This window comes from Pinus tabuliformis, chromosome 1_1, assembly GCF_031772625.1.
Source record: "Pinus tabuliformis cultivar Carrire ecotype Pingquan chromosome 1_1, CPIR1, whole genome shotgun sequence".
In the NCBI taxonomy this organism is placed as follows: Eukaryota; Viridiplantae; Streptophyta; class Pinopsida; order Pinales; family Pinaceae; genus Pinus; species Pinus tabuliformis.
Genome location: NC_142297.1, coordinates 944,693,553 through 944,710,562, shown reverse-complemented (window position 1 = coordinate 944,710,562; position 17,010 = coordinate 944,693,553). Strand labels below are relative to the sequence as shown.

The 17,010-nt window shown below is 35.7% G+C and overlaps 1 pseudogene; it reads left to right on the top strand.

Annotated features, from left to right (window-relative positions):
• LOC149217600 (pathogen-related protein-like) overlaps positions 1–690 on the top strand; it is a 56,649-nt pseudogene extending 55,959 nt beyond the window's left edge.
• Positions 691–17,010: the final 16,320 nt, after the last annotated feature.

Below are 17,010 nucleotides of genomic sequence, written 5' to 3'. Positions count from 1 at the left end.
AACTTCCTCATCTCGCTTTTTCTTGATTTTAGGAGCTCGATCTTGAAATGACTCTAACTCTGTACTTTCAGATATTTAAGTTCTGAAATTGCAACCTGCAGTACCCTCTACTTCCTCTTTCCAATGCCACCAGTCTGATCGAATTTAGATTCTCCAAGAAAGAGTTATGCACAATCTCCCAAGATGACCTGATTATATACCTTTTCAGAATATCGAACTTGTATGAAGTGCGATGTGCCACTGTTTTGACCTTAGGATCTAGAAAATGTACACAAGAAACTACAGTCTGTCCTCTTTCTGTAACTTCTTACAAAATTTCAATCTGATGCTCAAAACAAATGTTATGAATATTTTCCCCAGGTCACTTGTTTGGAATGTAATTTGGGAGTCTGCAAAAATGCCAACTTCCTCAGATCATATCTTCATAAATATAGAACGAAAAGCTCTGTAATTTGGACCCGAGGTTTAGAACGATTTCAAACCAAATTAGTTTTTTGTTTTAGCATCTGAAACGTTGCAGAAAAACGTTATAGCAAGAATTCCACGATGACCTGTTTGGAGCGGCGAAACCCTAGAATCCAAAGCTCTGATACCAAATGTATGAAACCAAATCACAAAAAGATAGAAAAGATAGATCAACGCCTTAGAATTCAACCTCTTCGAGGGGGCAACCTCCTTTACATTACATAAATGAACAATTCTTGGATGATAAAAATGAAAAGACCTCATTTCTATATATAGGAGTCTAAGAGATCATAACATAATCAGAGCTGACATAACAGTAATAATGTAAGGGCACAATAATAACAATAGTGGGCTTCTATGGGGCAATACTAACAATATGGGGACTACATGGATACAACAATATAATAAGGGGGTTGTACTAATAACAATAAGGGGTTACAGTAGTAGTATAAGGGCCTAACAGATATTAAGAATTTGTCCAGTCTTGATGCAATTTGGTTTATACCTCCTCTTCTGTTATTCTATGTATGAATCCCATTTATAGTGGGTATGTCCACCAGTCTTTGTTCTGATATCATATCGCCAAAGGCTTCCATGTCCGGATCAGTTTTTCTCAAACCTCCTCGTTTTTACTCTAGGGATGTGATCATGTTGAAGTCACCTCCTACAATCATGGTGAATCTCGGAATAAACTTCAGATTGTTCCCACATTTTGAAGAAATCTCATGCGTTCTCCAATTAAATGGGGGTTGTATACTCCACTGAGAAGGACCCACTCCCGAGAACCTATATTCCTGAATTTTCCTGAAGGAATTTGGGGCACGCTTACCCAACTTTCAAATTGAACTTCCTCTGGGTTCCAAAGAATTGCTAGGCCCCTTGCACTACCTATGGCATCCTAACCCATTATTTCATAATGAGGATGAAATTTACTCATTATCTCTTTCAATTTCTATTCACTAATTTCTGTTTCTTGAATAATCATTATACTGGGTTTATCTTTTTTCAATCTATCTCTCAGATATCTCTGTTTCCCCTTACTATTCAGCACTCTAATATTCCATGTTGTAATTATCATTTTAACAATTTAAGGGGTTGTTGGAATACCTCTGAAAGAGGTATAACTCTTCCTGAATTGACTAACATATCTCCAACCATTTGGATGGTTTCGCTCATGGGTCTTCTTCCCCTTTTCCTCCCTCCTTTTCCAGTATTACCCATTTCTGTGCCTTGGCCTCCTTGCGCTCCTGGCTATTCTGGTTGGTTTGCTATGGCTACCCCTCCTTTCTCCTTATATTTTTGGAACATGTCCTTGTATAAATTTTTTTGTTCTTCCGATATGAATCTTTCATCCAAATGCCTCCATTCATGCAGAAGTCTCTTCATTACTTGTTCCTCTTTGCTCCCTTTGTCCTTTTGTGGATCTATCTCCATTTGGGTTTGATCTTGGGGGGCTCCCATGCTTCCTCCTTCCTTATCCTGTTCCAAATTTGTTTGCATTGTGTCTTTTCCTTTATCCCCTTTTGAAGGTTCCGCTGGTTCCTCTTCACTGTCTTCCCTTTCCGTTTTGTAATGGATGTAATATTGTTCGCCATCTTATTTGGCATTTTTCTGAGGTGGGTAGACTAAACCATATTTTATATTCATTCATATTTATCTGTTTCGTTTACATTTTAAAAGTGTTAAACTAATGCTCGTATTAGTTCCACAGATTAAATGCTATGCGAGGTAAATGCAATATCAAAGTTGGTTGATCAAACGCTTGTTGTCTTTGTGACACTGCAATTTGGTCCTTTGTAACACCTCGGTGGTGAGCACATAGGGCATGTTCCCCTTCTAGTGCAACTTGGCTCATTTGTTCTATAGTTGGTGAGGTACAAACTCTGTTGCATATCCTACAATTCTAATTCCAGGTACAGCCGTAAACTCTGCTACATATCCTACAATTCTAATTCCAGATACAACTATAGTTCGAGTATAACCAATAAAAATACTAATAGAATTACCACTGGAATTACCAAGATAACAATGGCACAAAAAGCATATTTATCTGGTTGTGTTACTTGTTCTAGCTCGTGCCATCGGAAACACATGGAGTTCCTCATGAATTTATGTCTTTGCTGACAAAACACTGAGCCATACCAGTCAGCCAAGTAAGAGTCCTAAGGACCATCCAACCATGACAAAACAAGGAGGGACATGCTTCTATCCCTCAACTTTTTCTATTTCAACTATTTCAAGTGAATAACTAGGTAAGAAACTAGCAACAAAAGCATAGGCATGTGAAATTTACCCAGAAGCCATATTTCCAGTGGCTACTAAAGCGGAGGCATCAAAGCAAAGAAATAGGATGGTTTAGTTTACTAAGAAGCCATTTCTAGTGGCTGCTAAAGTGGAGGCATTAAAGCAAAGCAAAAGAAGATCCTCAGAACTTGTATTAATCATTTATCACTACATCCCTTGATCAGTTTAATCAGATATCTTAGAGTCACCTTAAAAAAAAAACCAAATATTTATGATTTACTATCTGTAATTTTTGCTATTTACTATTTATTATCTGCAAAGTGCTTGTGTTTTTTTGTAGGAAAAAAATAGATATTTATTATTTACTATTTCTAAATAGAAATGCAAAGGACAAGCATAACTATGAGGATATGATTATGCTCCACAATCCAAACAATTAAGAACTCAAAGTTTGGATTGGTGTTTATTTTATCACAATGAGTTGGTATTCTTTTTGGATAGGTTCCCTTGGCCATGAGAGAAATCTAAGAAATGGCAGGGAGTGGCACTGATTATAAGGGTAATAGGGGTAATAGGAATTGTAGGAAATTTTTTGGTAGAAAATGTTTCCTTTGTTTGATACTTCTGGTGGACCTTGGAAAGTTTATGTAGTTTCTAGGAGGGCTAAGCAAAATTGGTCTCCAAATAGTCCAGTGGAATATGTTCAATGTGATGTTTTAGATAGAGAGAAAACTTTAGAAAAGATCTCACCATTGAAGGATGTCACCATCTCTTTTGGGTTGTTTGGGTTAGCAGAGAGACAGAGGAGTAGAACTATGTGAACAATGGAAGAATGTGGAGTAATGTGTTAGATGCCCTCCTGCCTAATGCAGATAATTTACAGCATATCTGTCTTTAGACTAGGTGGAAACATTACATTTGTCTATTTGATGAAGTGTCAAAGAATCGTAAATACCAGCACCATGAGGAACCCTTTCATGAAGAGCTTCCTAGGCTACCTATGCCCATTTCTTACTACACTCTCAAGGATATTGTATTTGAGGCTACAAAGAAGAAAGCATGATTAACTTGGTCCATTCAGCATATGACACATGGCTTCCCTCCTTGGAGATTTATGAATGTTTTTGGTACACTCTGTATTTACGCTACCATTTGCAAACATGAGGGGTTGTCTTTCAAGTACCTAAGGAACAATATTTCATGGGAGCATTTCATGGATGCATCTGATGCATAATTGATTGCAGAACAAGAAATTTGGGTTTCCATAGATCCTTATGCAAAGAACGAACCCTTTAATTATGTTAACGGAGATGTGTATAAATGGAAACGCCTCTAGAGAATACTCGTAGAGAAATTTAATTTGTAACCATTACCATATGAGGGTGAAGGGCTCAATTTGGCTGGGGCGATGAAAGACAAAGGTCTGAGTTGGAATGCAATTGTCAATGAAAATAAGTGTTTGAATTGAGCACTTGGGAAGGAATTTGCACATGCCTCTTTTTTGAGTAGATTGTTTGATTGTATTATATTTAACATTAAAAATTCCTTTTTCACACAAAATGGGCTATAGTTAGATCACATAACATATCACATGTTTTTTCATCTATGCTCTTCCTCCATATGTGCTATTGACTTATTATGTTTCCTTTCCAACATTTGGTGCAAATGCTAGCATTATGGTAAAGATAATACATATTAGCAAACTAAGATAAAGTTTATTTATTGAAACAAGAGGCACATTATACAACCTATGTGTAATTCATGACAATGTCATTTTTAATATAAAAATAAAACATTATTAAAGCCTAACTATGTTCTCTAGGTTAGTCATTGAGTAGAGAGGCAGATCCTATAACCCACTATGAGGGAGATATGGAATTCTTTACATGGACAACCTTGACTTGACACATGCATTTTTTAAAACAAAAACACATAGAAACAAATGAGCATAAAGGGTGCAAAACACCTATGTTTTAAGGATACTGGAAGATGGCAGTGTGGAACAAGGCAGCAGGGAATGGAAAAGGGCACAGTGGTATCATGGTTTTAGTAAGGGAGAAATAAGGTCGTCTCATTCAATTAAAAAAATAAGACTCAAATAAGCAATTTATTTGGTTTAAAATATCAAAAAATGGAAACCACATCAAAATTGCAGCATGCTATTTTGCGCCACAGGTTTCAAAAATCTACAAAGGTAGAGGGCTTGACCATAAAGATCCATTTGCAACCTTAAAAACAAATATTGCAACATATTCGCAGCTAGGTGAAGTCCTTATAATGGGTGATTTCAATGCTAGGATTGCAAGTGAGCAAGCTAGCATTATGTGTTGTAAAGATGATTGTGACCCTATTTGGCTTACAGAAGAAAGTAATCATCAGTGGGAAATAATTTTAGAGGACAAGGGCTGCAATATCTTTGGTGAACAATTGCTTACTCTATGTGGGGCCTTTGATTTAGTCATTTCTAATGGCTTGACTAGATGGCCAAATTCCGGTAATTTCACTTGCAATACTTAAAATGAGCAAGTGTGGTAGATTATATAATTTTCTCGCATGGTTTGTGTGAGAAAATGGAGGAAGTTTTGATTGGAGATCAGCTGTGGGACTTGAAATCAGATCACAAGCCAATTTATTTATGTTTCTCTCGGATTGAAAAGAAAAAATTAGAGTCAAAAATTCAGAATGTCCAACAAAATCTCTCATAGGGCAGAATTCTTTTGACCCCAGAAAATTGTAATACCTTCAAAATGATGCTAGAGAGGCTCTACGAGAAGGAGGAAATTACAATTCACAGCCTTCATAGTCATGAATTAACAAATTTAATTCAATGCACACTTGCAAAGTGCAAAAGAGAAAAAATTAAGAACTCTTAAACAAATTGCTTTTCGGTTAATGCTTGGTTTCACAAGGAATACAAAAAGGCAAAGAGAATGTGGAAAGATTCAAACAAGGACAATATAAAGCTCAAAGCTTACAAGAAGTATTAAAAAATAAAAGGCTGATTTCATGGTTTCAAGGAGGGAAGAACTAATATTCCTTGGGAAAAATAATCCCAAATTATTTTGGAAGGAGCTCCAACTGAAAGAGATACAAATTGGAAATAATATTACAGCTTCTAAATGGTTTGACTATGCAAGAAAACTCTATGAGCAGGTTCCCAAGGTTGACCCTCCCACCTTGGTCAACATTGATACTGAACTCTTCATGGTACAAGAGGTAGAGATGGGTATAAAGAAGTTGGGTGTTGGAAAAGCAAAAGACTTAGCTGAACTCCAAGCAGAATATCTAAAGTGGGCTCAAAGGTTCTCGCACCTCACATTACAAAAATATTCAACAACACCATACAACAAGGGCTCCCCATATATTGGACAACTAGTCTGGAAATACCTCTTTTCAAGAGCGGTGACGTTAATAATCCCTGCAATTATAGGACCATCATGATAAACCCTTTGTTTGGAAAGCTATTTGGAAGCATGATAGAAAACAAAATTAGCAAGTGGGCAGAAGAAAGAGATAAGCGTGCTAAAGGGGAAGCAGGTTTTAGACCTAAATATTCCGCAATCGATCATTGTATAACTTTAAGGCACATCATTGAAAAAGTTTGGGAGAAAAAGGAAGTAGTCTTTTGTTGCTTTGTTGATTTCAGAAAAGCATTTGAATTAGTTCCTAGGGATAAGCTTTGGCACAGAATGGAGGAACTTGGGGTTCCTAAACATTTGAGAGCAGTTGTATATAGGCTGTATGAAGAGGTGAAAGTCAAAATTAGAACTTCAACAGGCATTTATGAAAGTTTTAGAAGCGATATCGGGGTCAAGCAAGGTGGCCCACTGTCTCCTACCTTTTTTGGTTTATATATTGACAAGCTTGAGTCGTGGTTAAATTCGGAAGGGGGTGATGGTATCTATTTGGGCAATTTTGTTATAAGACTTCTCTTTTATGCAGATGACCTTATCTTGATTGCTAAATCGGCTCTTGGTTTGCAAGAGCACTTACTATCCCTTGAGAATTTTTGTAGAAATGTAGGGATGCAAGTCAATATCAGCAAAACAAAAGTAGTGGTCTTCTCTAAGAAAAAAAACATAACCAACATAAGTTCTACTTTGAAGGTAACATTCTTGAAGAAGTTGTGGATTACAAATACCTCGGAATTGACTTCAACAAAAATCTAAGGTGGAATGGTTGTAGAAAGAAAAGAACTTTGGGGGGTTGGAAAGCATTTTATGCTTTTCAAAATAGGTGTAGAGAGACAGAGTTATGGGACTAGAAAACCACTCAAACTCTTTTTGGGATTCTAGTGATTCTAGTGATTCTCTATGGTTGTGAACTATGGGCCAGCAGTACATCCAACATGCAATGGAGACAAATTGAGAAAATTCAGAAGTGTTTGATTACAAACAAATTTAAGATTAAAAGTGCAGTTCCTTATGAGATCTTGTTAAGTGAAACAGGGACTGCTCCTATTGAAACAATTGCTATGGTGCGAGTCATAAAATATTTAAAAGAAATTGAGCAAATGGAAGAGGGTAGATGGCCTAAGGTTGTCTTTAATTATAAATTGTGCAAGAGCAAAAAAACTTGGATGCAGCGAAATAGCAAATGGTTTAGTAAATGGGATATTTGCTTGAACGCATGTCCCATAAACAGCAAAGAGATAAAAGTTTTTGTTATGGAAAAGTTCCACAAGCGTACTTGGGATAAGGAGCTAGGAAGAAAGAAAAATTACTATCTTGAAGTGTTTAATCCCACTCATAGTCATCAACCAAAAGAATACATAGAGGCCAATATCTATTGGAAAGCCAAATTCTTATTGCTTAGTTAAGGACTAATTCTCATCAACTCTGTTGTGAAACAGGGCGCTGGAAAAGGCCAAAGGAAGTGTGGGAAGAAAGAATATGTATTTTTTGTTCTTCCGGAAAAGTGGAAACATAAAAACATTTCATTTTAGAATGTTAGGCTTTCAAAGACAACAGGGAAAGTTATACAGATATGTTGGCATCTAGCTCTTGGGATATTCTATTTAGCGAGGGGTTTGTTAAGAAGCTAGGAGCATTTATTTTGAAGCTTCACAGAAAAAGGGATGAATACATCAAGCAGATGAAGAAGCAATCTATCCCATATGCTATCTTTAGCCTCATGGGCGTTAAAATTATTTCTTTCTTCTTTGAATTGAAAACAATATTGAGTATAATAAAATACAAAAATGAATATATATATATATATATATATATATATATATATATATATATATATATTTGGTTAGTTTTAATTAAAAATATAATAAAACATAAATGATCTCACCTTTATTATATAGCTCCATTCAATGTTGATATCACAACCCACTAAGAAGGAGATGTCTTAAGAAAAATTCCACATAATTTTATATGAAATACAGAGAAATAAACAATTAAAAGTGAAAAATAATTTTATGTTCTCACTTTGGAGTATGAGGAAGATGTGTGGTACTTTTTCAAAAATATTTCAATAGAAGACTTATATAAACTATTTGAATATTCATGTTAACTAATATTGCCATGCTAACTTTATGTGTTTATATGGAGAGATTTTTTTTTTTTTTTTAATGTAGATAATAGTAAATATTTCAATTTTAAAAGGAACAAATAATTGAAAGTAAAAAAAAAAAAATTAATGAAAGGAAGATGTGTAATTCATTCAATTCTTAATATAAAAATTAATTTGTGATATTTAAAAAATATTAATAATAATAATAATAACAAATTCAATATAAATTATACATTAAATATTTCAAATACAAGTTAAGTAATATACATTTATCTTTAAAAATATATTAATAACAATAAACATTTTAATATGTAAAATATATTTCATAAATAAGATACTTCAATAATATTTTCACTTATATTTTAATATTAATTTATTTGAAATTCCAAAAAAAAATCATTAGAATTACTAAAATAAAAAAATTGTTATATATCATTGGGATTCAATGCGTTAAGTAAGTCATTCAAAGTATGACCATTTCCATGAGAGGTAGTCGTAAAGTGACTAATTTCTCATGATGAATAGTTCACTTAGCACTCATTGCATCGGGTATTTTTCAAAATCTTTTTTCCAATCCATGTAATTTATTCATACCTCCAAAATGCACTTTAAAAATTTACATAGGGATCTCTATATATAAAACCTTAATAATAATGTGAATCAATATTCCTGAGTTACAACCTCTTTTATCTATATAGAGATAAATTATTATTTAATTAATTATTATATATATATATATATATATATATATATATAATTTTTGAACCTAAATTATTTTTTTAAATTAAGTTTGAAAATAAAAAATTTAAATAAAAATTTTGTTTAGAATAATAAAATTTCAAAGACAGATAATATAATATTCCTTAAACACGTAGTCTAACGAGGCGGAGGAGTTGCTCGGAAATTTATGGAAATTTCGGTCATATTTGAAGAAAATCTGGCAAGTTAGGTATCCTAGACGTTTTTAATGGTGCTGAATCCAATTTCACCATCAAAAACACGATTGAAACACTACCTCTACAAGATTTTTTGAATTTTTTTTTACCAGGATTCCAACCACTTTTAACCGTCGTGGCAGTTCTTCCGCTTGTTAGACGACTCCATAGCTAAATAGTTGTGTTGGGTAATACATATTGCCAAACAACTATGAAGTATGATTATTACCCGGATATAAATGTACTAATTATGAAGTATGATTATTATCCTGATATAAATGCAATTTATTTTAGAATGGAATTCCTAGAATTTTCAACATTTATTGATGTGCTACTCCCACATTAATGCAATTACTAATGACTTTTATAAAAAGGTGTGACTTAGTTGCCATTGACCTCCATGTGCACGTGCAAGAATATCTTATAGCATATGCCGCTTAAATCTGACTCTAATCTTATTCGATAAAATATAAAATAAGCTTCTTTGATTCGGTTGGCCGAGACTTTTGCCGGCACCGAAGAAACAACTCTCCAACGCACACGCTGTCTCAAATTATATTTGTAGTATCACATTTCCTCTCCGTTATTCCTTATCTGGACATGCTTTGATGGCTATCTCTGTGGTCCTCCATGTGCATGTAAAGAGACATGTAGGGGAGAGATTCCTAATGTTGTGCAGGGACCAGTAGTTGATATAATACTGGTCCCACCAAACCACCAGTGATTAAGACTTTTGAAACCAAAATTTAAACAGAAATAAATAACATTATGTATAAATAAGTTTTAAATTATGTCCAAAAATCACCCATATATTGACTGGGCCCACAACTGTCCATAAATAGTATTTAACTATTTAATATTGCAAAACATATTGACCCAAGTAGAAAACAGCTAGAGCCATAAAAGCTTCCAAACTGGTCTATTCCAGAAGTACAAAACAGCAGTCACTTCAACCCCCACTCATCAGAACTGCAACTTTGCATCCCAAATAAATATGCCTACCTGCACATAACAAAAGGAATGTATGTCAGCCATAACTGCTGTGTTGTTCAACAACTAAACACCCTATGTTCAATAAATGACACCCAACCCAATAACAATTAAATCCAATTTGTTCAATAAATGACACCCACCCAATAACAATTAAATCCACTTTGTTCAATAAATGACACCCAGACCCAATAACTGCAATAAATGACACCCAACTCACTCTATTTCTCATTAAAACAGATCAAAGCACATGGATCAATAAATAAACAATTCCCAACCATTAGATCACAGCAAATTAAATCCATACCACACATTCAAAATGAAGCCATTGCAATCCATGTGCATCCATGTCCACCAATTAAAATCAAGTCCCCAAAACTATAAAAGAAGTCCACCCACTGTTGAAGTTGCATCTTATGCTTTCAAACTATTCAGCAAACTTCAAGACAACATCACAAAACAGTAGCCAATATATTCAAGTCAGTTATATGAATTACAACTCATTCTTCTTACAGTTCTGTTTTCATTGTTTTCATTTATCAGATATATGAATTACAACTCATTCTTCTTACAGTTCTGTTTTCATTGTTTTCATTTATCAGATTTCTTACATTACAGTTCTTTCCATTCATTTATCAGATTTCTTACATTACAGTTCTGTCCATAGGGTGGTGACAGTTAACCTATACAGTTACAGTTAACCTTTTTAATACAGAGTTTATGTATGTGTTCTAGCTTATAGAGTTAAGCTATCGAATACAGTCGTATCCATCTAATCAATGTCACAGGTTGCTTACCTTACAGGAATTGAAGGTTAGCTTACACGAATTATTCGATCATCAACTTCATAGGGATTACAACTTACATATCACAAATGTTACGTATGTCCAAATGTTACGTATGTCATGCTAGTACTGTAGTCATAGCTTGTTTACCTAACCGGAATTGAACCTTGAACCTTAGCTTACAGGAATTTAGCGATAGCTTGTTTACCTAACAGGAATTGAACCTTGAACCTTAGCTTACAGGAATTGAGCGATTATTATGGCTTGGGTTCTATGGTTCCTCCATAAGAACACTGAACGCCTAGCTTCGCAGAGCAGCTCTCCCCCCAGCCCACAGCATAGTGTGGAGTCTGGATCGTTTCATCGAGCACCATTTCTTTTAGATATAAAGGTGTTCTGACTCTATTGGATCAAGTCATAATCTACGCCTTTTACTAGTATACTACTATGGGGAGAGACTAAGCTCTATTTCAGAGATTGGACTCTCTTACTGTGATTAGCCCCTACTTGTAAGAAGCTGTTCCCGAGCCAGGTTCCCTGGATCCACTCCTAGTCGGGCCTAAATGAATGAATGAAGAAGGGGGCGGGCAGCACTCTAAAGAAAGAAGCCTTTGCCCGTTGGACAGCTACCGAACTGGCTTGCTTGACTTACTTTACTGGTCGACAACTATATTATTATAAGACCTCCTGTCAGAAAGAAGGAAAGGTTATTGTAAAAGAAAGAATGCCAGCCGATGTCAAACTGTACTCCTAGTGTGAACCATCCGATTTTGGGCAATTCAGAAGTGACAAGATCCGAGTGAACATGGATGAGTTAAAACATAGAACAAAAACGAATTGTAACTTTAATGACTCTGATAAACTTAGTAATTTTTCACATATTTTTCACATATTTTCAGAAGTATGAAGCTATTGAGAAAGCAAACATTTTGATATTGAGTCGAAAGACTGCAAATAAGTGAATTTATACTACTGATGAATGGACCATAGAACTGGGGAATGGTTTCTTAGAATTGAAGCCCGAGCAGATGACCATTTCTCTTTATTGGATTAGATGACTGTAAGATTTTAGATAATGAGAAAACACAATTATAAGTAACATAGCAGATGACAGTCTTATTGGCCTTCATATCTTTTCACCTCGTTGAGCTCGAGACCTTAGGGTATGGAGAGCCCGAGCCATACGGAGTTGTAAAAGTTGGACCAAAGGAATGGGGATTTACATAATTCAACACTGTAAATTAAGTCACAGATAATGGAGAGAAATCTTGGAGCAGAGATTGTTCTTCACAATATTCAAAATAAGTAAATAAATTATATGAAAAAATATAAAAAAATAAATGACTGCAATGAAACTCAATTAAACTGAAGTAAAACCAATTGTCTATGACACCTGGGAGACCATAGAATCATAATGTAACAAGCTCTGTATCCAAAATGTTTTGTCCTTACTGAAAAAAATGAAAAATGTGGGTAACATAATTTTCAATTGGTAATAGAATTTGATCATGGGTAAACAAGTAGAAGGAATCAAAGACCAAGATTTTTTAATTCCAAAAATGTAGAGCAAATTAGGAATAACATTAAATATCCTCAAATTGTTAGCAACTATAGAATAATATTTGTTCTGGAATATTTCATCTCTTATCAAATTGAAATTCAACACACAATCTCAGTGAAATATTCATGGCCAAAAAAGTTACAAATTCGATCCTTGTTAAATATCAAAAAACTGAGTCTTTCTTTGACAGCTGAAAACAAATGCTCTATCAGGACAAAATCAACAAATTGAGTCTTTCTTTGACAACGTTGAAAAAAATGCTTTGTTAGGAAAAATTGTTGCATGAATCTGTGACCTAAAGGCCTAAGCTCATTGTGTCCATGGGAAAATTTGCACTTCAACCCATTTGAATAGGTTCCCTTTTTCTCATAATGCATGGACAACTTGATTTTATAATTATTTACCTCGTCATAAATGTTGGAACTTATTGCATTGCCATAAATTGTTTCTAGTTTCTGACCAAAAATAGAAAATACTTGCTGACCCTTTTGAAGTTCTTCTTCTGAGTGAGCAAACTGACAATCAGTTCCCCACCCACACTTCTTTTTAGCCTAATAAAAATGGAAAATAACATATTTGTATGGAGGAAGTGTAACTATTTTAGTAGCACGTATCTCCTTCACATTTGATAATTTCCTGTAACAAGCTCTGTATCCAAAATGTTTTGATAATTTCCTGTAATAGAGGAAAAGTAATTTTTGCAGAAGTAATAAAGCATAATTTAACATATATTCTAATGTCTAAATGCATGCAATAATTTTACAGGTTGTTGCATCTATGGCAAAAGGAAGTTACTCTGCTCGTACAAGGAGAAGTGGCAGGAGAGTGACAAGGGGTGCGCAGCTGCGATGCACATCGTCTGATGATGACAGGCCAGCTGATGTCGATGCCAGCAATGCACCAGGGAACATTGTTGAAGATGACCATGTGACAGCCGCTGATGTTAACACACCATCAGCCACAGAACCACCATCAACAATAGTCCAAGGGGCAAGCTCAACTAAAAAGATCAGTGCTATAAGAGGATGGACAAAAGAACAAATGTTAGTTGCAATTGACGACATAGAGTTTAATGGATACTCAGTTCGGGCATCTGCAAAAAAACATGGTATTCCTCCCTTGTCAATACATTATTGGATAAATGGACTGACTCATACAAAACGTAGAGGGCCTCTTACAGTTATGACTGAGGATGAGGAGGCCGAGGTGGTTGAGTGGTGTAAAGAGATGGCCCAACTGGGACATGGGCTAGAGTTGATACAACTCAAATCAACAGTTGCTCAAATCTGTCAAGGGAGGCCAAACCCATTCAAAGATGGGTTTCCTGGTAAATCATGGTGGTTTGGGTTAAAAAAAGGCATCCAGAACTTGTATTGCGTACTGCTGAGGGCCTTGACAGAGACAGAGCAGTAAATTTGCGCCCTGCAGTTGTGCAAAAATTCTATGACACACTTTCTATTGCTTATGATAAACATTCTTATGGAGCAGACCATATATGGAACTGTGATGAAACATGTTTACAGGTAGGGAGGAATTGTGGCATGCGGGTAATTTCCAAGAGAGGGAGCCGAAATGTGCCAAAGATTTTGCCCAAGAGCAGGGAGTGGATAACTATTTTATGTTGTGTTAATGCAATTGGTACTTCAATCCCAGGATTTTATCTATTCAAAGGTAAAAATCAACTGAAAAACTATATACAAAACTGTGAACCAGGTGCATGCATGGCTGCACATCCCCATGCATGGATGACTAAAGAACTGTTTCTAAGTTGGCTTTTTCACTTTGCTGCATCGGTACCAGGTGGCGTCTCGCCTAATAACAGACACTTTTTGATATTAGATGGCCATGGGAGCCACATGGCTGTACAAACAATTGAGGAAGCAAACAATTTAGGCATCGACCTGTTGACATTGCCTGCTCATACCACTCATAGGCTGCAACCCCTTGATGTTAGTGTGTTTGGCCCTTTCAAGAACTATTTCAGGTCGGAGCGTGCTGCATGGATGGCAAAGAATCCAGGGGTTGAGGTGAAAAGGTTTGAGCTAGCAGAGCTTGCAAGTAAAGCTTTTAAAAGGGCTTTGACACCATCAAATATCAAGGCTGGCTTTAGGAGGACAGGAATCTGGCCACTGAACTATGATGCTCTTATGCATGATACTGGTTGTAGCCAAGCGTTTCATGTGGATGGTCAGGAAGAAGGGAATGTCCAAACATGTGTTGAAGTGCAAGAAGTAGATGACCAAGATGATGTTGTTGCAGCTGGTAATATGATTTCCCTGTCTCAAGGACAGTTATATGCTGAAGATGATGAAACTGTATGTGAAACACAATATAACAATGAACAAATTCCTAGTAACATGGAGATTGTTCCACCAACTCAAGAACATCAAATTCTTGTCGCTGATATTGCTAATGATATTGTTGAACATGCAGTTGACAATGACCAATTGACATTGCCAAGCCAAGTAACCCCACCTTCATGGCTAGCAGAAGCAATGATCAATTTGAATGCACATAGTGTCTCAGCAACCAATGAAGAAAGCATGAACATGCCCTCACAACTAGCAAAATTGAACAGTGAAATTGTTCATTTTTTTGTGGACAATAGATCAATGGAAGAAGATGAAGGACATAATGAGGCATCAAATGAAGATAATGATATGGTTCAATCAGTTCCAACAGATACTGAAAGGGAAGTACCAAGCAATGACATGCAGGTGGAAGGGGTGGAGAAGACACTTGGACGGTTCCTAAAGCTACCAGTAGAGAGAGTATCAATGAGAAAAACGCAAGGTGCACCGGGTAGTCTTCGTTGGGCCGAAGCTCACAGCTACTCACCTCAGAGGACTATATAAACCTGTTAGTTGAGTCAGAAAAAAAGAAACTTGAAATGCAAGAATTAAAACAGAAAAAGAAGGATATGGTCAAGGAGAAGAAGGCAGCAAGGATTGTTGCAGCACAACAGCGAGCAGAAGAAAGGATTGAAAGAGATAAAGCAAGGCAAGTTAAGGACCAACAAAAGCAAATGGCAAGACAGGAAAAGGAAAAACGAAAGGCACAACAAATGCTTGAAAAGGAACAAGGGATGATCAACGATACAAGAATAGCTGATGAAACTAGGATTATTTCAAACTCATTGGACTCCATTGCAGATAATACACCATTATTCCAAGATCTCATAAACATTCAAGTGCCCCACTATCAAACCGAGGGTTTACCCACTTGCCTTGTTCCTACCAGAGCTGGTGTCAATTCTCTGTATGCTCATTACACACCTCCACTTAATGCAGGGGTCAGTAGTGCAAATGTGAGGTATGGGTACTCAATACCTCCATGGTTGGAAGCTGCAAATTGGAATCAATCATATGGCAACAATCAACCATTTCCTAATCAGCCCTTGACTGGTAGGCCAACCTACCTGGCTCAAGAAGGTAACTCGGGGAGTTTTGGCACTCAAGATTCTCAGGGCCATAAAGAATAGGGGTGTCATATGTTTTCGGTTCTAACCACATTATGATGTGGATTTTGGATGGATTGTATCTTTTTCTTGGCACAGCAACATTTTGGCTTACAACCTAGTAGTGATTTCTTGTGGCAACCTAACTGTGTGTTGATAAGAAATTTTCAATGGAATATGTCTTTCTGTAAAATATTAATTATGATAAAACTATTTCTATAAGTTATTCTGTGCGCACTGTACAAAGCTCTAAACTCACTTATGGCTCCAATAGGTGGACCGTTATAATGTGATGACAGTGCTGGGCAAGTTTACAATCACTTAACACTGAATAGAAGTCTACACTCACAATTAGAAACACCTCCTGCTCGCTTCTAATGTACGAGGCACTAGTAGTAAGGAACTCTATACTTAGCATGTTATTGATTGAAATAGAATGAATAAGAACTTTACATTGCTGGAAACTAGAAATACAATAAAGAACATAGTTATGATTTTTATCAATCACCTAGGGGAGGGTCGCCAATACATGTGCACCCTCCCCGCCACGTCAGTTTACCATGCGTCAACCCACATGGCTCCGATACGACACCTGTCCACCGTGGAGTATGCCCAACTTATAAAAAGCATGTGTTTTTATATGTGTCAGTAAAAATGATGGAAGTATCTAAATTAATCAAATCAGTTGATGAACAACTATGAGAATCATATTGTTCCATCTTGTTACATCAACTTTCCAAAAGATAGAGAAATTTGGGTGCACAGTAACCTAATCAGCTATATGACGAATTGTGGCTTAGTCATTAATTCTTTTCTAAGCACCTATTCACCTTTTTCATTTTCCTTCATGAGTAGATCAATTGTTTGACAATATGAGTGATTCACATATGACAATTGTTTGGTTAACTAATGAATTGTTATAATTGACGCAAAGTTACAACAGCCTTCTTAGAGGGGGAAAAAAGAATTGGAGTAAAAATGGAAAATTAAAAATAGCTAAATTATTATAAAAACTAAATAAAAATAAAATTACAATAATTTATAAATCTACAA